The following is a 22,682-nucleotide window of genomic DNA, read 5'->3' on the forward strand; positions in this document are numbered from 1 at the left end:
AGTACTAGGAATAATAAAAAGAGATAAGAAAAACTAAGAAAAATTGTAAAGCTGCCTTGAAGATCAAAGAAGATTCAGAAAAGTGGGAAAGCCCCAAAGAAAAGGTTTTTCTAGAAAAGATCAAAGAATCAAAAGAACCACGAACAGAAAAAGCATGCGCGCATAAGGTAACTCAAAACCCTTATCCAAAAAGGGCATTTATTTAACGCTAAATTAAACCCTTATTAAAAAAGGGCATCATAAATTGTTTTGTTTACGGCCTTAAAAGGCCAAAAAACTGTTCAAAACACCAACAAATAAATATAAAGAGTTTAAAAAGAGGGGCCCACAGGCCGGGCCCCAATAGCCAAAATCACTTTTTAAGAAGATCACCACCAGCAGAGTCAGGGGGAACGCCAGGAGCAGGAGTCGAAGAGGAAGTCGGAAGAATGGTAGAGGAACTCGGAGCGTCCTTAGAGCGAGGAGGGGACTCTACGATCCTCTGCCCCCGAGTCTTTAAATCAGACTCAGACTCCACTATGGGGACAGGAGGATCCACGATGGCGCCATCAATAACAATCTTATCAGGGTCCAAAGGAGAAAGGTCCAAGTCAGGAGCAATAACTCCGACCTGTTCCTTGAAAATCCTCCAGGCCTCATCAGCACCATCCGTAATAGAGTCCTCCAACTCGGTGTAGGCCTTCCGAGCATTCAGCAAATCGTTCTTTACAGACACAAGATCAGCAAATAAACTATTGTAGCTGGCTTGCGCTGCTTTCCTCAAATCTACCTCCATGTTGCATTGGGCCTGCAACTTCTGCCCCTTCTCCCGGAGACTGTCCCTCTCCTCCTTCAGCTTGGCGACTTTCCCCTCCAACTCCCTCTCATGCTCCTGATATATGCGAAGCCTACCCTCCAGCTCCTCGACCCTCGAGGTCGTCCCTAAAGAGCTGATAGGAGTCTTCTCAAATATATCCAAGAGTTTGCCACAAACCCCCGCCGTCTTGAGACTCTCCTCAACCACAGTAGTGAGGTAGTGCCGAACAGAAACATCATCCATACTCATACGAGCATGAGGATAGATGTTCTTTCGGACGAACGCAAGAGCGTCCGCCTCACCAGAAGCGCCAGACTCTAAGGTCTTGCGCTTCTTCAGCTCTGGTTCGGGAGTAGGTCGGACGGAAGGGGGTGGCAGAGAGGAAGCAGAGGAAGAAATCACAATAGGTTGGGAGGGAGTCCCAACATTCCGAGGAGGAGGAGAAGGAGAGACAACCACCCTAGCACCACCAGATCTGGCGCGAGACTTCGCCTTAGCTTCCTGAACCCTCTGGAAAGACTCTTGAGCATTTTTCTTTGCCATCTCTACAAAAACAAATTGGCAGCTATAAATCAGACAAGTCGGTAAAAGAAGTTGCAAGTCGGAGATAAATGAAAAACGCAAAAAGCTACCTAGTTGCGACTGGACAAAGGTCGGCGACCCCTGGAGAAACTTTTTGGTATCCAAATATGGGGCCCTCCCCCACACTTCTCGGAGGAACCCCACAATGGCCGCCTCCACCTCATCCAGGTCGTCCAGACCATATTTCTCGCAGGGAGAGGCCTCTAGCCAATATAAAGGGAACCGGGGAGAAGAATCATCATCCAAGAAAAAGGGGTGGTGACCCTCTACTGCTTGAACTTTGAAAAAATAGTTTTTGAAATCATGAAAGGATTCGTCAAAAAGGGTAAAAAGCCTCCGACCTTGAATGGCACGGAAGGACACCCATTGTTGCTTATTATTTAACCCACTGAAGGGCTTGGTCATATGGAAGAGATAGAAGAAAATCCTCAGAGAAGTCGGAAACTCTAAGGCCTGGCTGATGAATTGGTAAATTTTCAAAAAACCCCAAGAGTTGGGGTGAAGCTGGGTGGGGGCAACCCGGCAATGACGCAACACAGACATTTCAAACTCTGAAAAGGGGAGAAAAACGCCCAAACGAGTAACCATGCTCTCATACATAAAAAAGAAATGAGGGGCCGTCTCGTCGGCCCTCCCGAAACAAACCCGGTCTTCTGGACCCGGGACTATCAACTCGTACTTCGGTTCATCTTCTTCAGAAGTACAAATTCTATAGTGAGTACGCAGGTGGGTGATAAATTCAGTATCAACCGAGGACTCCTCCCCTAGGACCGTAACATCAACCCACTGGGAGAGAGCGTCTACGGAAGCCATTTCTTTTCTTAAAAAAGGGTGACAAGAAACCTACAAAAGAAAAGGAAAATCAACACACGGTCTCTAAGGGAAGGGATACGGAACTAAAGCCTACAAACCAAATCTACCTACAAGATAAAGACACACAAATAGAACGCATGTTACAGAAGGGGAAAGGCTAACCTTTAAGTCTGAAATCAAGACTGGAGGAAATAAAAGCCTTTGAAACGCAAGAACGCAGCACGAACAAATGTAAGGGAAATTTGAAAGATTGCAGAAACGAAACAACGAAAGAGAGGGAAAGTATTTATAAAGACGTTAGGGGCATAATGGTAAAATTGGGGCAATCATTAATGAAGATGCACCGTTACCAAGGCCATTAAATCCCTACGCACACCCCTAATGGACACGACGCTTGATTAGACGTAACTGTCAGAACCAAAAGGTCACGAAAAACCACGTCGGTTCTTAAACCATCACGTCGGTCCTCTTGCAAATCGGCTACGACCCCGAGTTGAATACTCGAACCCAAATCCTAAAAAGAAATTGGGCTCGAGTAGGGGCACTGTTCCTACCCTGGCCCAATAATAAAGGTCCAAGATCCAAGCAAAAAGGCCCAACCCAAAGGGTTGGCCCTCACCCAGTACCAGCCTTCATCCCCAGAAGTCGGTACTGAGCACGGCCTGCTCCAAAGAAGTCGGATACGAGGGTTAGCTGGCAGATAACACTCATTCGAATGAGTAACTGCCCCTAGAAACTCTCCAACCACTTCATAGAGCCATATCTTAACCTCCCTAAGATATGGGAACGGTTATCCACCTAAAAAGGTGGCACTACTTCAGCGGTGGTTATTGGTTCACCACTATAAATACCCTGACATCCCTCAGGTATCACTAAGTCCAATACATTCTAAACTTGCTCACACTCTTGCTAACTTAGGCATCGGAGTGTCTTTGCAGGTACCACCCCCCATTCTTTCACACGTACAAGTCGGACGGAGGAACACCGAGTTTCAGGTTCACTCGATAGTCACCTCCCTCACACGTTTGGGCCAACCAACGCCATCCGGCCCACTAATCTCTGGTTACCCACCGTAACAAACGTTATTCTATATTTTATGATGATGATATGATTGACAATTAAGCTGAAACTAGATTAAAAAAAGAACATGTCATAATCTAACTTTTAAAAGAAGTCATTAATAACAATGCTTTTTCTTAATTAATAAAATCATCAATATTTCAAACTTTTCTTACTAAGAATTCAATCCATGCAACTTGACTCGATAGAGTTTTTTTTAAGGTAGTATATATAGAGGCTGAAATTGTTCATTTTTCAAGATTAAATTAAAGACCATAATTAAAGAGTTAAGAGGCCTATCACTTCAAAAAATGTTGTTGTACCAATTTATTAACACTAATAGTTTTCAACGAATGGCTTAATTCGATAAATATCAAGGATCTAAATACTTTTAGAAGATAATAAAAAATAAATTTAAAATAATCTAAATTTTTTTTATTTTATATTCTTAAATTAGTACTAAAATAATTAGATGGAATAATTATAAATTTTACATATATAAAAGTATAAATAGTAAATTATTATATTTTTTATGTTATCGTTATCCGTCAACATTATTAGATTGACCAAGCCATTTCAGAGTTCATATCTAAGCATAACGACAGGGGTTCCCTATATAGTGGCTACTATGATAAAGTTGCCTTTTTCATCTTTTTGTAAAGACGTTTTCTATTTTGTGGTTGTTATTGATTTAAAAGCGTATCACTAAAAGTGTTGCTTAAAGAGAAAGTGTTACCTTTAATTGTTAACTTGGCTCTGATACCAATTTTTCAATTTCGACTTTTCTTTTAATTTCTTTTTCGAAATTTCTACTAACTTTTCATATTTTGCTTCGAATAAGTTTATAATTTGTATAGATTCAATTGGTGGTGCTTTGTTTAAAGGATTTTGATAAAAATAATTTGCAACTTCATAATCTAAAGTATTGACCATTTCCACTATTTCTCTTGTATTTGTTATATGATCATTTATTACTAGTCCTTGATGTATATTTATAATTCTGATTTCATATTTATAGTTTTTTAACTCTGTTTTAATTTCTATCATAATTATAATATTCTTTTTTGCATGGATTATTGTATATAAAATCTTTTATCTGTTTGTCTTTTTCTTTAATATAATTTCTCAAATCCTCAAAAACTTCTTTTATTTCTACACTTTCTCTTGTTTCTAAATATCTTTCTAATTTTTCAACTTCATTCTCTATTTTTTCTTTCAACAGTTTTAATTCTTTTAAGTCATAATATGGTTTCCCAGGCATTTATAAATTTTTTAAGTTTAATTCCAACTTGTTTATATTTATTCTTATTTCTATCATTTTTATTATAAGATCATCAATTTCGATCTAAAGATTATTTAATTCCCTTTTATACTCCTCTATTTTACTTTTTAATTTCTTCGCCCTTTTCCTTTTTATTTTATTTTCTGGTTTTTCAATCTTTTTATGCTTCATTATTTATTTTAAAATTTCTGCAAACTCTATCATCGATTCATCACTATTTTCTAGAGATTCTATTAATTTTCTAGCTCTTCAACTTCTCTTTTCAACTTGTCATAGATTATTTTTAGAGCTTCAAATGCTCTTTGATTTATTTCAGAAAACTGTAAATAATTCAAACGATTTTCTCTTTCAAAGAGCTCTTGTTTCTTGTCTTGATAAGTTATATATATTTCTTCTTTATTTATTGTCATAATTTAGTATTTAGAGTTTCATTTAATTTTTTGACCTTTTTTGTTAATTCTTTTATTTCAGAATTTTCTTCTTTAATTTTTAACTTAGATAAACTTAAAGGGCTATTAATTTTAAATTCTCTTATTTGAAAATTTGATGAAACCAATTTTCCTGATGGTTCTTTTAATAATAGAACTGGGTTTTCAATAGCTTTATATTTTGGTATTTCTGTTTTTACAGTTTTCTGAAATAATTCATCGACATAAATTCTTTCTCTGTTTTTAAATATTATACTATGATGGCTATTTGTTAAAGCATAATTTATTGCATATGTAATTGAAAATGGTTCATCATCTTGTTCCATTAGATTCTTTCTGTGAAATTTATAAGCCAAACTTATAGATCTTCCAAGATTTTCAGTTGATAAAGGTATAGCATATCCAAGATGGGCATTGAATTTAACATTTACGTTTGCCAAATTTCCATGAACAATTCCAATTATTTGATCTATTAGGTCATCAGTAATTCTTTTGTCACAGATTGCTAAACTTATTGGTGAATTAATTCCTTTCATATATGTAGATTTGATTAAGACTTGTATAGTACTAATATGAATCCATCCAATTTTAGATCTTTTTTGTTGATCCTTAATTTTCTCAATCTGTTTACTCAATTCTTCATCATTTATCAAAGCTATTTCAAGTTCTCCATTGGCAGATTTTATCTTTATAGGGGCTTCAAGTTGAATTTTTCCATAGTATATTATATTTTTTCTATTAAAGACTTCTTTTAAAAGATTTTGTTTATTAAAATTTTCATTTGATTTGAGATTTAATTCTGTTTTTAGAACAACATGTTTTTCATTATCTAATAAAGCAGTTAATCTATAATAATCAGATTCTTCCATTAATTCTAAACTTTCTAAATAATTCATAACTAAAAGACTAGGATGAAGATGTACCTTTTCTGGAGAAAAACTTCCTTTATTTAGTATATTTTACATAAGATGTTTTTATCTCCAGAGGGGAGATTGTAGATACTAACTCCAGAGGAGAGTTTAGAACTATTTATCTCTAAGGGAATTCTTTGTCAGACTACAGAATCGCCTCGGCAGCTTCCTCCTTGCTTTCCTAGCATATGAGTACTCTTAGCCTTCTGCTTTCTGTTTTCTGATGGCTCTTACAATTGCCTAAGCAATCTATTTATAATGGTTGGGTCTGATGGACAATTCCCATCCTTACCCTTCTTATGACGTCATTGCTTACGTCATTGTTTATTATCTTGCACTAGCTACATTGTTGGTGCCTTATGACCTAAGCGCTTACGTCATTATGCAATAATGTTGAGGGATGCTTCAGATGCACTGTCCTCTTCTTTTATCATGTGGGCTTCGGATGCATTGTCCTCTTCTTTTATCATGTGGGTTGATTCCGTTTCATTATTGCTTTCTTCAGATATTTCTGAGGCACATAGCTGGCATTTGTGGTCTTCTCTGTCTTTTATCAAATAGCAGAGATTCCTCTTTATCCCTTCAGGGAGTTTTTCTAAAAGTCCAGATAAGTTGTAGAATGCTGATTCAAATTCCACCAAGAGTCTCATTTCTCTTTCTTCAATTTCATTTATTTTACTGGACACAAGCAGAGTATTTCTACTTTTATAATTAATCCTTGTGTGAGACTCCTTCGTTATTTTTTGAGTTCTTTCAAAGACCCTTGCTAATGTGCTAGCTAGTCTTCCTTCATGACTGTAAATTGTTAAATCTTGAATTTGATCAATTGGTTAAAAATTTCCTGGGAAGACGGACATGAATATTACTTGGTGTGCTGGAACCAAGCATTCTTCTTTTTCATTAAAAATAGGTTGACTGTTTGTAAATTTTAGGGATACATCCCTTGGATTTACATTGTCAATCATATTTTTAAATCTCTTTACTGCATCAACAAATCCTGCAGGAAACTCACTAATAATTTTTAGATCATTAAAAATTAAAATTGTATCAATTAATCCATACTGGAAGAACTGATAAGTGTCAGATGGGGAAGCATCTGGAAAGATAACTAGCTTTGTTAGCTGTTCTTTGGCAATAGGATAATATTCCAAAATTGCCCTTTTTTCTTCAGTCCAATTCAGGACTATATTAAGGGTTTCTCTGAGATTTGATCTACAAACCCTTTTTTTTTCCTTGATTTCAGCCCTTGTAGGAATGTTTCTTATTATTCCTGTTCTCTGGGTTTGAATTGGAGCTTTATCTGCTCTTTTTAGGGTTTGCTCTGGATGAAGAGCTTCATATTTCCTGAAGGATTCCTTTGCCTCTTCCAGTGTTAAAAATCATCCTTTATGAATTATCCTTGATTGATGTGTGAATGGTGCTGCTTTTTCCCAGGCATCATATACTCCTTTCATGGGGCCATTATAAATTACATAATATTTTTTATCTTGGGTGGATTTTTTAATAATTTCAGCAATTGTTTTATTTTCTGAAATTTTTTCTTCACCTGATTTGTCCACCATGCTTAGCTGGCTGAACTCTGATGATTTCGCTTGTTGTGTTGATTTTATTGCTTCAATGGCCTTCTTGAGGGATTGGATCTGTGTCCTTATTTGTTGACAATGCTTGCATTTTTCGAGTTCTTGCTCATATTTTTGAATTTCTTGATCTAATGCGTTGTAGACGAACTCCATTCTCTTGTTAATGTATCTTTAATAACATTTTTGTCACCCTTAATATATTCAATCTTTATTGGATATTGTAACAAAAATAATTGCCATCTTACCAATCGTCCATGATTATAATCAATTTTTAGATTATATCGTATGAAACCTGTTAGGTAACTTGAATCTGTCCTTAATGTAAATTTTCTGGGTAGTAAATCAATTTTCTATTTTTTAAGAGATTTAATTGCTGCTAGAGTTTCCTTTTCATGAGTAGTATACCTCTGTTCTGTTGGAGTAAAAGTCCTTGAAATATACCTGCAAAGTAATTCCTTTGGGGAATATTTAGAATCTAGTGATTCTTTTTCTTGTTCCAAACTTCTTATAGCTTTCTTAGCTTTTAGACATCCTGACCAGGTTATGTCTGAAGCATCTGTTTCTACTATTAAATAGTCGTTTTCTTCTGGAATATAAAGTTCTGGAAGTTTTTCACATAATTCTTTGACTCTTTGAATTTGCATACTATCTTTTTCTTTCCATTTCCATTCTTTTTTAGTACTTATTTTTGGAAATAAGCTTTTAGTGTATTCTGTTATATTCTTTAAAAATCCTTGATCAGAAATATAATTTATACATCCTAAAAATCTTTGTAATTGTTTTCTATCTTCTATTTTATTAGGAAATAAATTTATCTTTTCTAAAACATTTGGTTGAAGTTTTAGCTTTCCTTGAGTGGATAGAATTAATCCAAGGAACTCTATTTCTTGTTTTGCTATTCTTGCTTTCTTTTTGCTAAGAACTAATCCTTTTTCTTTACATCTTTCTAAAACTATTAATAATTTTTGAAGATGATCTTTTTTATCCCGTTTTGTAAAAATTAATATATCATCAATGTAAACTAAAACAAACTCATTTAATTCTTTTAAATTTTCTTCCATAAATCTTTGATAGATACCTGGGGCTTGTTTTAATCCAAATGGTAATACATTCCATTCATAGAGCAACACACTTGTTGATTCTTTTGTTGGGCAAGTAAAAGCAGTTAATTTCTTTGTTTCTTCGTCTAAACGAAGTTGCCAATATCCTTATTTTGCATCAAGAGATGAAAACCAAGTTGCTCCTTTGATTTTTTCTAAAATAGAATCTTTTCTTGGAAGTTTATGAGCATCACCAATAGTTGCTTCATTCATCTTCTTATAATTAATTATCATTCTTCATTTTCCCCTTTTAATTTCATTATTGTTTTCGACATAAAAGGCTGGAGCCGCATGAGGACTTTTACTTAATCTTATAATTCCTTTTTTCAAAAGATCTTTATATTCTAATGAGAACTCTTCTCTGTCTCTTGCGGAATAAGGAATTTTATTTGGAACATTTATTTCTTTTCTAGGATCTTTTAATTTAATACTTACTAATTCTTTATTTGTATTTTTAATATCTAAAGGATTTTCAACACAAATTTCATCCAAAAGTTCTTCTATCTTTATTTTAAGATTATTTTTTGGAATATTTATCTGAAAATATAAATTTAAATAACACGTTTCTAATATAGAAAATATTTTAAATTTTAAGATCTTATCTATAGTAGTAGTTGGTATTTTTATACGTTTTGATTTTTGATTTATTGAAGAATCGTGTGGAGCTTTTAAAACTATATATGTTAATTCTTGAATGAATGGATGATATAACTTTAAGAAGTTATTTCCTATGATAAAATCCATTCCAGAATCTAGCATATATATGGATGGAACAATGAACCTATAATTTTGAATAAATATTTCAGCTATTTCAGCCTTTTGGTCAATTTTATGTATTGATTTATCAGCTATTCTAACTCTTAATGGTTTCTTTAATTTTTTTCAATTAAGTTTTATATTTGTACTAGCAAAGCATTGTGTTGCTCCAGTATCTATGAAAGCATTTAAAATTTTTTCTGTTATTTTTATAGTAATAAATGTAGCATTATTACTCAGTCTCTGAGTCTGTTTCTGAGACATATTCAAAAATATAGTCTAAGTTATCATCTGATTTCTCTAAAGGTTCCATAAAACAAGACTTAGCAATTTCTAATTGTTTGGTAAGGTCCTTTTTATCCTTCTTTTTTGGACATTCATTTGCATAATGTCCTTCTTCTTGGCAATACCAACACTTACAATTTTTTTTTATTTGGGCAATAATCATTGTTTTGTCTTTTGTTTTTATTGTTATTTCTTTTTCTAAAATATCTCTTTTTTCTCCAGTTTGGATAGTATTTTCTTTTTCTAAATTGATATTTTCTTTTTCTTTGAAAATTTTTATTAAGACCATATTTTTTAGGTATCTCTTCATTATCTTGACAACAAATTCTAATTATATTTGCAAATCTTTTTTGAGTCGCTTCTTGCATACAACGTTCTTTTATTTCCTCTCTTATTGCAGAGGTTGCTCCACCAAAATTATTTTCAATTGTCCCTCTATTTATTTCTCTTATAAATCTTCCCATTATAAATTCATTAGCAGGATATGGAAGTTTTGTTATATACATACTAAGATAATGGTCTTTATCTTCTTCTTTTAATTTATAATAATGTATTCTATATTCACATATATAAGACTCCACATCACATAAATCATATATCTGAATATTAGCTAAATGGTTTTTTGCTTCTTGATATTCTTTATTATAGACTTCTTGTCTATGATCTATATTATTTTTTCCAAAAAATTCTTTATATAGAATCATCATTATATGTAATATCTTATCATAAGCTGTTATTTTTGTTGCTAATTCTTCTATTATTTGGTTTTCTATTGATATCATATAATCCCTTACAGTTCCTTTGGTATGAAATCCTATGTAATTCCAAATATCTCTTCCAGACAATTCACTAAGTTTTGGATTAGTAAAGGCTTCTAATAAGAAGGAATTCAACCAGTTCTCGAAAATTTCTTTTTCATTCTTTTTACGGTCTAAATCGAGCATTCTTTCTCCTTCTATTTCCTGGATTTTAGGAACGTATTTTGATGGTATTTTTGTATATTTTAAATCTTTATTTATAAATCCCTTTTTAAAAGCAAAATTTTCAAAACATGTTTCCATTTAAATTGAGATTGATTATCCTTAGATGTTCCAGCTTCATTTTTTACTTGTATTGGAATTGCTGGTTCTTCGTCACTTGAATAATCTAGGATGTGTTCTTCATTTTCTATATTTTCAGAATTTACTAATTCTTCTTCTATTTGAAATCTCTGTTCCATAATATTATTTTCTTGAGCTATTTTTAATTGTTTAAAAAGCATTGTAACTTCTTCTAACTTTTCTTCAATATTCATAATTTTAATGGTGGTTTTACTTTTAATTCTGCTATGTTGATTATATTTTGAAAATTTTCTTCTTTGGGATTTCCTTTTTCCTTATTTCTTTGAAATTTTATGGATACTAATATTTCTTCAAGCATATCTACTATATAATTTAATTGTGGGTTAAAAGTATGATAAAGATGTGGGGAATCATTTCCATGGTAACATTTTTTAGAAATTCCGTGTGAAATATAAGTTTTTTCAGGTTTTTGAAGCCCTTCAATAAAACTTATAGTAAAATAAAGATTTTGAAAAAAATCATTTTGTATTGATTTTAAGAATTCGGTATCATTACAGTTAACATTAGTTAAAATCATTAGTTTTTGATCTATTAATTTTGATAATTTAATTATTTCTTCTCTTAATTCTTCTAATTTACTTTTTTTCATTAGGTGATGCTTTTCTTTGTGATATGTTATTGTTTTAAGTGTTTTGTAATGAAAAGTGTGGTTTTAGAATGTATGGTTTAGGTTTTGCCACGTAAGCGTCTTTGTTGAGTTAAGAAATTAACTAAATTAATTAGTGATGACAAACATTATTTTTGGCAAAATAAATAATTAGAGTGGTTTAATTAATAAGTATATGTTGCTAATTATTTATTATATGTTGCAGGCCAAAATGTGAATTACAGCCCAAATGGAATGAGAAACAAAACAAGGTTGGTGGGCTGGTAAATCAAGCAAAGCCCAAAAGGAAGCAAGCTTAAGAAATTAAAATGAGCCAAGCATATCTCTACCCGATCCAAGCCCAATTTTGTTTCAGCAAACAATTCCCTCCATCTTGCTCCAACCAAAGCAACGTTCCTCTCCTCTCTAATCAAGAGTTCAGAAAAGTAAGAAAGAGAAAGAGAGAAAAAGCTTCCTCCATAAGCCAATAACCAAAGAAGCAAGAGAGAGAAAGTTGAAGCTTGAAGCACAGAAGCTAAAACAGAAATCCCAAGCTAAATCAAGCTTAAGAAAGGTAATCCATCTCATCTTGCATGCATCAAATCTTCATCCCTTCTTCCCAACTCTCTGCACTACCCGAAAATGGCTTTGAAGGGAAAGTTGGTCTCTGCCCTATTCTGCTTCACATCTACGGTCACGAGTGATACTTGGGGACCAAGTAGTTTTTCAATGGCTAAGATCAAGCTGACCATAAGAAGAGTTCTATTGTTACTGTTTTGTGGCTTTCGGTCAAGTTGGAAAAGTCAAAAGCAAAAGTTCTACTTTGATGCTTGAGAAGAAAAAGTAAGCTTGTGGGTTGGTGAAGCTCAAGGCTCAAGGTGTTGACATTGGAAGATGAACTCAGCCACATGCAAGGAGATATAAGGAGTTTGCTGTTCATTCAGAAACTAAGGAGAGAAAACCAGTGAATAGAGGTTATTGTTCTGAGAGAGCTCTTTGAAGAAGTTCAACTAACTGGACAGTGTAACCTAATCAAAGGTGCATTCCGCCAGTATGAAGAACTGAATTAGAGGCTTGCTAATCTGGTTTTTCGCATAGCACAGAGGCTGTTGATGAAGTCAATCTCCTTCATGTTTTACTGATTGTAATGTACTTTTCTAAGCTTATCTTTCTGTAATTTCTTGAGAGAAAAGGCATTGTGAGAAAGCTTGAGAAAAAGCCATGAGTGGAAAAAAGGCTGAGAGATACACTTGAGAGAAAAGCCTAGAGTTATTTTCTGATTTCTTTAGGTTGATTAAGTGTCTTGTATCTAGTATCTGAATGGTATCCCTTTCTTAGTTGGGTTAGCACTAAGAGGTATAGTTAGGTATTAGCATAGCCAATGTCAAGTTAGGTTAGAACTTGAGTGTGAAAGGATTGGGTCAATCCTGTGTTATTGGTGTATGTAATACTGTTTACTATAGTGAAATTCTTCCACAGTTGTGGAGGAGACTGGATGTAGGTTGCATAGCACAAGGCAACCGAACCAGGATACTTGCTGGTGTTAGCTTTTCTCTTCTCTGCTGTGTTCTGTTTTCTGATATTCATGAGACAAAAATAAATTGTCTCATAAATTTTCGCTGCTAAGTTACAACAAAATCAGAATTGCAAATCTGTTTTAAAAGGGGTAACAACAGTAATTAAAAGGAAGGCATAGATTCAACCCCCCCTTCTCTAAGCCTACCACAACCTTCAATTGGTATCAGGAGCTAAGGTCTCAAGAATCAAGCTTAACCGCTTGGAGCAAAGATCCAATGGCGAACAATCTGGGCACAACCACAATTGCCTACACCCTCACTGAAGGCCAGTCAAACAACCGGCCACCTTTCTTTAACGGAAAGAACTATTCCAACTGGAAAGAAAGGATAAGGATCTTCATCCAATCCATTGACTACAACTTATGGAAGATCGTTGTGAGTGGTCCCAAGATCCCAACAAAAACAAGTGCTGATGGAGTGGTGACTCCGAAAGAAGAAGCTGAATGGAATGAAGATGACAAGAAGAAGATAGAGCTGAACGCTAAAGCAATCAACCTTCTTCACTGTGCTATCAGCTTTGAAGAGTACCGGAAGGTGTCTAAATGCAAGACAGCCAAAGAAATCTGGGAAAAACTCCAGGTTACACACGAAGGCACTAAACAAGTCAAAGAAACGAGGATTGATATGCTGCGAAAAGAGTATGAGATGTTTAGCATGAAGGATGGAGAAAGCATTGATGAAGCATTTGAGAGATTCTCAATCATAATCAACAACCTTGATGCTATGGGTACAAACTATGCAGAACAAACCTTGGTGAGAAAACTCCTCAGAAGCCTCACAAAAGAGTGGGAAAACACTGCCACTGTCTTAACCGAGAGTAACAACATAAGTCCCATAACCTATGATGAGCTGAGAGGAAAACTCCTTGCCTATGAAGCCACACACACAAACACAGACTCAAAGAAAAAGGGAATAGCCCTCAAGTCACAAATAGAACCAAAAGAGAGTGAGTCTAGTGATGGTATTTCAGATGACGAACTTTTGTTTTTTGCTAGGAAATTTAGAAGGATGATGAAAAGCAAGAGCAAATACAAGGGTTCAAGTTCAAAGGAGCAAAAGATGGACTTAAGCAAGGTGACATGCCATCATTGCAAGGAGGCTGGACACTTCAAGTCAAACTGTCCAAAGCTCAAAAAGGAGGACAAAGGCAAGAGGGAAAGGAAGAGAGTACTCATGGCAGCTTGGGAGGATCTTGAGAATGACTCAAATGAAGAAGAAGAATCTGAAGGAGATGACAAAGACTGCTTCATGGCTGGAAACAACAATCTTGATGAGGTAAACTATTATGATTTGACCATTGAGGACTTGCATGTTATTATTGATGATCTCACTTTAAACACATCAAAACTGCTTGATAAATACAATGAATGCAGATCTGAAAGAAATGTGTTAAGAGCTGAAAATGAATTTTTAAAAGAAAAAGTGAAGGAAACTGAATGTGCTTTGGACATCATTGAAGAAAACAGATTTCTAAAATCTGAACTTGAAAAATTAAAAGGAAAGCATATTGTGGATCCTTCACATGAGTTAATTGCTGAAAATAAAAGATTAAATGATATGGTTAAAAGGCTGAATAGTGACTTAGCAAAATTTGCTCAAGGTTCTAGTAACTTGGACAAATTACTTGCAAGTCAAAGACCATTGTTTGAAAAATCTGGTCTAGGCTACATAGCCAAGGAAGATGCATCTTCTAATATTTCCTCTATAAAGTTTGTGGCTTCTTCATCAAATACCAAAACCATACCAAACAAATCTGGTATTGAAAATGCTCCAACATTTGAAGAAAAATTTGATGAAGTATACACAAGTGAAACTGACCCTTCACCAAAAACTGAACCGAGTTCAAACCGGCCAGGTTTGGGTTATATTTCGAAAAATGAGGCTGCTTTCAAGAAACCAACTTTTTACAACAAAACCTCATTTTCGAAAGGCAAAAATATTCAAAAAAATTCTGGTGAAAATGTCTTTGCAAAGAGGAATAACTTTACTAAAAATCAGTCTGTCAAAAGAAATGCATCTCCTCCAAGAACCAGAAAATTTCAAAGCTTTAATCATTTCAAGCAATATAACTTACATCAGTTTCAGCAACACACACCAGAAAATCATTGCTTAATTGCAAGAAATTTGGTCACTCATATGCACAATGCTTCATTGAAAAGAGAGTTGTAGGAAACAAAGTCTACAATATTGTTTGTGATTTCAATGCACTTGGGCAACCAAGATGGATTAACTTCAAAGGATCCAAATTAATTTGGATACCTAAGGCTACTTGAATCTCATCATGCAGATTTGCCTAGCATCCAAGAACAAAAAGGACATGTGGTACATGGATAGTGGATGTTCAAGGCACATGACTGGAAGGTCAATCTACTTCATCAAACTAAATAAGTATGATGGAGGTTTTGTGACCTTTGGAGATGATGGTAAAGGTAAAATCATTGCTGTTGGAAAAGTAGGTAATGAGCAATCTACTTTCATTGATGATGTACTTTTAGTTTGTGGTTTAAAGCACAATCTTTTAAGTATAAGTCAGCTGTGTGATTTGGGATATTTAGTTGTTTTCAAAAGGCTTGAATGCTGTGTTGTTAATGAAAAGACAAATGAAGTGATGTTTGTTGCCAAGCGTTTCAATAATATGTATGGACTTACTCTTGATGAACTAAAGAATCAAAATGTAGCTTGTCTTCACTCTAAAGAATCTGAAAAGTGGTTATGGCACAAGAGATTGGGCCATGCAAGTATGTTTCAAATAAACAAACTTGTAAAGAAAGAACTAGTAAGAGGTCTTCCTTTGATAAAGTTTGACAAAGACATCACTTGTGATGCTTGCCAAATGGGAAAACAAACAAAAAGTTCTTTTAAACCAAAGGAAGACATCTCTACTAAAAGACCACTTGAGTTGCTACACATTGATTTATTTGGTCCAACAAGAACTCAAAGCCTAGGTGGTAAACATTATGGTTTAGTAATTGTGGATGACTACACTAGGTTTGGTTGGGTTTTATTTCTTGCACACAAAAATGAAGCATTTTCGGCCTTTGAACCTTTTTGCAAGAAAATTCAAAATGAAAAGGATTTGAAAATCTCTTCTATAAGAAGTGATCATGGAACTGAATTTGAAAATAATTTGTTTGAATCCTTTTGTGAGGAATTTGGAATATCTCACAACTTCTCTTGTCCAAGAACACCACAACAAAATGGTGTTGTGGAAAGAAGAAATAGAAGCATACAAGAAATGACAAGAGCCATGCTTTGTGAGAGCAATGTTCCAAAATTCCTTTGGGCTGAAGCGGTTAACACAGCTTGCCACATTTTAAATAGAACAATCATAAGGAAATTTTTGAAGAAAACCCCTTATGAACTTTGGAAAGGCTACCCACCAAACTTAAATTACTTGCACATCTTTGGATGCAAATGTTTTGTTTTAAATAACAAAAAAAATTTGGGAAAATTTGATCCAAAGGCTTATGAGTGTTTGTTTGTTGGATATTCCACAACTAGTAAAGCATATAGGGTTTATCATCAAGATGCTAGAATTATTGAAGAGTCCATACATGTTACATTCTGTGATACTAACTTGGTGCAAAGCATTTTGGAAGATGTTGATGCAGGAAATCAAGCTCAAAAGGAGGATGAGACTGCTCAGAATCATGGAAAAGAGAATTCTGGACAAGCTGAACCAGAAACAGCAAATGATGAAAATTCAAGAGACAATTCCATTTTGTCTCATGAATCTGAAGGAAATTCTGCAGACAGCAGCACACAGAATCCCTTGGTGACTGAATCTGCCTCCAAGTCCACCAGACCTCGTGAATGGAGATTCTTGAAGAATTATCCTGAGGAATTTGTCATTGGGGACGTCTCTCATGGGGTGCAAACAAGGTCCTCCACTAGAAAGGCAAATGAAGGTTCAAACATTGCCCTTCTTTCACAAATAGAGCCTCAAAACGTCAAGGAAGCACTTAGTGACCCTTCTTGGGTTAAAGCTATGGAGGATGAGCTTCTTGAGTTTGAAAAGAACCAAGTGTGGACGTTGGTTCCAAGGCCAAGTGGAAAGAAAGTGACCGGCACCAAGTGGATATTCCGGAACAAATTGGGAGAAGATGGTAGCGTTGCAAGGAACAAGGCAAGGCTGGTGGCACAAGGATATGACCAAGAAGAAGGAATCGACTTTGATGAATCCTTTGCCCCTGTTGCCCGAATGGAAGCCATAAGACTTCTCTTAGCTTATGCTGCATTTTGTGGTTTTAAATTATACCAAATGGATGTGAAATGTGCATTTTTGAATGGAGTGATAGATAGAGAAGTGTATGTGGAGCAGCCTCCTGGTTTTGAAAATAAAAAGCATTTTGATCATGTTTTCAAACTATCGAAAGCTCTCTATGGTTTAAGACAAGCTCCTAGAGCGTGGTATGAGAGACTTAGTTCTTTTCTTTTGAAAAATGGTTTTCAAAGAGGCACCACTGACACAACTCTATTCATCAAGAATTCTAATGATTCTTTTATTCTAGTCCAAATATATGTTGATGACATTATTTTTGGATCAGCAAATGAATCCCTTTGTTCTGAATTTGGAAAACTCATGACAAGTGAATTTGACATGAGTATGATGGGTGAACTTAATTTCTTCCTTGGGCTGCAAATTAAACAAACTGAAAAAGGTATTTTCATTCATCAAGAGAAGTATGCCAAGGAATTAGTTAAGAAATTTGGTATGGAAAATGCCAAACCCATGGGAACTCCCATGCATCCTAATTCTAAATTAGATAAGGGAGAAACTGAGAAAGATGTTGATGAGACTAGGTATAGAGGAATGATTGGCTCTCTTATGTACTTAACTTCCTCTAGACCCGATATTGTGCAAAGTGTTGGATTGTGTTCTAGGTTCCAATCCAAACCAAAAGAGTCACATCTCTCGGCTGTTAAAAGGATCATTAGATATGTTCATGGCACATCCAATTTTGGTCTTTGGTATCCTAAGATTGATGATTTTTCTGCAGTTGGTTATTGTGATGCAGATTTTGCTGGTGATAGAGTTGATAGAAGGAGCACTTCTGGTTTATGTTGCTTCCTTGGGAAGTCCTTAAATGTATGGTCAAGTAAGAAGCAACCAACAGTGGCTCTTTCCACTGCAGAGGCTGAGTATATAGCTGCTTCTTCTTGTTGTTCTCAGCTTTTATGGTTAAAAACACAGCTTGCTGATTACAAATTAAAGGCTGAAAATATTCCCCTGCTGTGTGATAATATGAGTGCCATTAATATTTCCAAAAATCCAGTTTTGCACTCTAGGACTAAACATATTGAAGTGAAATTTCACTCAATAAGAGAACATGTCCAAAAGGGGGATATTAGTATTCAATTTGTTAAATCAGAGGAGCAATTAGCAGATATTTTTACAAAACCATTAGCTGAGGATAGATTCTGCATGCTTAGGACTTGTTTAGGAATTTTGAGTTATGATTCCTTGTTTGAAAAATGCTAATATATTTGCTAGAGCTTTTTGTCTCTTAAACAGGTATGAGACAATTCTGGGCAGGTGATGAACGTTTCCCTCATGTCAACGTGTTCTGGGCTTGCTTCAAGTGAAAAATTGATCTGGACCAACCTCAATTCGGATCTGGGTTGTCCTATATGTTTCATTAAATCTAAATCACCTCAAGGCCCAAATATGAATGTTACAATCTTGTGTGTTAGTTTTTGATGACTTATGTGTTTCATGAAAAGTTTTCAATAAAGGTTTTGTGGCCCAAAAGATTTTCAAGAGGATCTAATTTTGGCCCAAAAGGGTGTTTCAGGTTAATATTGTTGTTTTAAAAATTTTAAAATTAATTTTTAAAATCAAATAAAATCTTTTTGAATGAGGTCATGTCTTTTCAAGTCTTTTCAAATGGTGATGCAGTTGCATGGTTTTGGAAACTTGCTTTTTGGGTACGGTTACCAACACTCCCTCTCTTCCCTCCATAACTCCTTCTCCATCACTTCGGTTTTCACCACTACCCTTACTGCTCTCTCTTCTTCTTAAATTGAAACTAACCTAATGAGGAAGAAAACCATTGTAAAAAGGGCTCCTCGAGAGAAGGTTTTCAAGCTACCCACAAAGCCATCCACTCGCTCTCAAGACCACACCTTTACCCCTTCTCCTTCTCCTCCTACCTCTCCTCATCGCTGTGACCCCATGGCTCGGACCAAAAACACTCCCAGGTTTCCTGCCTCTGCCAAGCCGACGCCACCACCAAAGGCCACACCTTCCAAGCCTGGCTCCTCAAAACCAAGTTCAGCAAAGCCTGGCTCCTCCAAAGGCAAACGTCAGGCGACTGAGGAACCCATACCCGAACCAACACAACCAAAATCCAGGTCGGTTCCAATGCGATCTCAACGAGGTAACACTCAAGTCCCTCTCCAGAATGTTAAAGAACCAGACATTGGACCTTTTGATCACAAAGCTCACTTTTTGACTTCTCATTCGAACTATAACCCTTATAGATTCAAATCTGCCATGAACAATGATTTTTATGAGAAGGTTATCCAGTATCGTACCCTTTGTCCCTCTTTTCTTGCTGATTTTCCATCTTTGAAAAGAAAAGGTTTTCCTTTTGTTGATAACTTGATTTTTCTGGACTAGAATCACCTTTTTTATATCAAAAAACCTGTTTATCCCTTGTTGGTTAAAGAATTTTATGCAAACATGACTTATCATGAGGGCACTGCTCATTCGTATGTCAAGGGTCGAGATATCGTTTTAAACAATGAGACCATCAGTGATGCTTTGAAGTATACTGATGTTGGGCCCTGTGCCTACACGTCAGTTAAGTGGGATGAAGGAGTTGGTGTCTCTTACAATGATGCCCTGGCTATTATTTGTGAACATATCTCCTTGATAAATGGTATTACACCCACACACAAAGCCCTAGGATATGAACGTGCTCAGTTGCACCGCATGGTCAACCACATTATACTTCCTCAAAGTGGTTCATATCAAAGGGTTTCATACACTGACACTCTTGTTTTATATGCCATTCTCACCAAAACTGAAATTTCATTTGCATACTTGATGGTAAGATACATGTTTGATTCTGTTAGAAGTGAAAAGGACAAAGCTCTACCTTATGGCATGTTTCTAACTTGTATTTTTGAGTATTTTGGTGTTGACTTGACCAATGAGAAATATGAGAATAGACATTCATACCTAAAAGGGGGTGGTTCAGTGAAACAGAACAAAGGACCCACTCGATCTGAACGAGTCGTCCTAGATGATGAAGATGAGGATTTTGTCCCTGAGGATTCCACTGCTCCTTCCACTGAGGGTACTTCCATTTCCACTGGGAAGAAATCCACTCTGCTGAATGTAGTCAGGGATGTTGCTCAAGAATTTGTCTCTCAATCGAACCACTTGATTGAATTGAGCAAAGAGAAAAGGAAGCTGGCTAGCAAGCATGAGAACTTCCTGAAGAAGTCAAGGGATAGAGTGGCTGTACTGATGACCTTCATTGATAACCTTCAAAATGATGAAGATGCTGCCACTGATGTTGAAGAGGATGCTGTTTCGGAAGGGAATGGTTCTGATGCCTAGGAGTTGTCTCATAAAAACTGCTGCTGCTCTCTTTTTGTCTCATGATTTCTGCTTCTTTTGCTACTTTTGAACTGTTTCATTTTGGATAACTGTAATAACTCTGGATACTACTGCACCTTTGGTCGTTTAGTTCGCACTTAGAAATGTGTTCTAACTCTTTTCTGCAGGATACAAGACTTTGCTTTTGTTGATCTTGTTTATTATCCACCCTTGATGACAAAAGGGGGAGTAATAGTAATAGCAATAGGACCCTAGTAACTTTTTTGGGATTTTTGCTGCATCCATACTTGAGTTTGCATGTTGAATAATCTTTGTTGCATTAATACTTGTTTTCACATGCTAAATCTGTTTGCTGATGGTAATAGTTTGATGTTGGGCTGATTATGATATGTTGCTATCTGATTCGGACCCTGATGTATTAAAGTTCTATTTTGGCCATTTAAACTATCACTGTTTGCTATACTCTTGGTTGGTACATAGCATCTGTTTAGTTCCATATAAGTATATGTAAACAGGAAAGAAGAGAAGAGCATAAATTCAGGGGGAGCTAACCTTGAAAAGGAAAGGGGGAGTAACATAAAAGCAAATGACAAAAATCAAAGGGAGTTTTCTAAACCTGACTCAAACTCATTTCCTTTTGATAATTGCTTAAATCATGTTTGTCATCAAGGGGGAGATTGTTGAGTTAAGAAATTAACTAAATTAATTAGTGATGACAAACATTATTTTTGGCAAAATAAATAATTAGAGTGGTTTAATTAATAAGTATATGTTGCTAATTATTTATTATATGTTGCAGGCCAAAATGTGAATTACAGCCCAAATGGAATGAGAAACAAAACAAGGTTGGTGGGCTGGTAAATCAAGCAAAGCCCAAAAGGAAGCAAGCTTAAGAAATTAAAATGAGCCAAGCATATCTCTACCCGATCCAAGCCCAATTTTGTTTCAGCAAACAATTCCCTCCATCTTGCTCCAACCAAAGCAACGTTCCTCTCCTCTCTAATCAAGTCAAATCAAGAGTTCAGAAAAGTAAGAAAGAGAAAGAGAGAAAAAGCTTCCTCCATAAGCCAATAACCAAAGAAGCAAGAGAGAGAAAGTTGAAGCTTGAAGCACAGAAGCTAAAACAGAAATCCCAAGCTAAATCAAGCTTAAGAAAGGTAATCCATCTCATCTTGCATGCATCAAATCTTCATCCCTTCTTCCCAACTCTCTGCACTACCCGAAAATGGCTTTGAAGGGAAAGTTGGTCTCTGCCCTATTCTGCTTCACATCTACGGTCACGAGTGATACTTGGGGACCAAGTAGTTTTTCAATGGCTAAGATCAAGCTGACCATAAGAAGAGTTCTATTGTTACTGTTTTGTGGCTTTCGGTCAAGTTGGAAAAGTCAAAAGCAAAAGTTCTACTTTGATGCTTGAGAAGAAAAAGTAAGCTTGTGGGTTGGTGAAGCTCAAGGCTCAAGGTGTTGACATTGGAAGATGAACTCAGCCACATGCAAGGAGATATAAGGAGTTTGCTGTTCATTCAGAAACTAAGGAGAGAAAACCAGTGAATAGAGGTTATTATTCTGAGAGAGCTCTTTGAAGAAGTTCAACTAACTGGACAGTGTAACCTAATCAAAGGTGCATTCCGCCAGTATGAAGAACTGAATCAGAGGCTTGCTAATCTGGTTTTTCGCATAGCACAGAGGCTGTTGATGAAGTCAATCTCCTTCATGTTTTACTGATTGTAATGTACTTTTCTAAGCTTATCTTTCTGTAATTTCTTGAGAGAAAAGGCATTGTGAGAAAGCTTGAGAAAAAGCCATGAGTGGAAAAAAGGCTGAGAGATACACTTGAGAGAAAAGCCTAGAGTTATTTTCTGATTTCTTTAGGTTGATTAAGTGTCTTGTATCTAGTATCTGAATGGTATCCATTTCTTAGTTGGGTTAGCACTAAGAGGTATAGTTAGGTATTAGCATAGCCAATGTCAAGTTAGGTTAGAACTTGAGTGTGAAAGGATTGGGTCAATCCTGTGTTATTGGTGTATGTAATACTGTTTACTATAGTGAAATTCTTCCACAGTTGTGGAGGAGACTGGATGTAGGTTGCATAGCACAAGGCAACCGAACCAGGATACTTGCTGGTGTTAGCTTTTCTCTTCTCTGCTGTGTTCTGTTTTCTGATATTCATGAGACAAAAATAAATTGTCTCATAAATTTCCGCTGCTAAGTTACAACAAAATCAGAATTGCAAATC

The 22,682-nt window shown here is 35.5% G+C and overlaps 1 pseudogene; it reads right to left on the reverse strand.

Moving 5' to 3' along the window:
• Positions 1 to 452: 452 nt before the first annotated feature.
• On the reverse strand, positions 453 to 1,339 carry LOC148572496 (uncharacterized; annotated as a pseudogene).
• Between the last annotated feature and the right edge of the window lie 21,343 nt (positions 1,340 to 22,682).

The sequence above is a fragment of the Arachis ipaensis genome, chromosome B3 (genome assembly GCF_059453495.1).
Source record: "Arachis ipaensis isolate K30076 ecotype BB chromosome B3, ASM5945349v1, whole genome shotgun sequence".
NCBI lineage: Eukaryota > Viridiplantae > Streptophyta > Magnoliopsida > Fabales > Fabaceae > Arachis > Arachis ipaensis.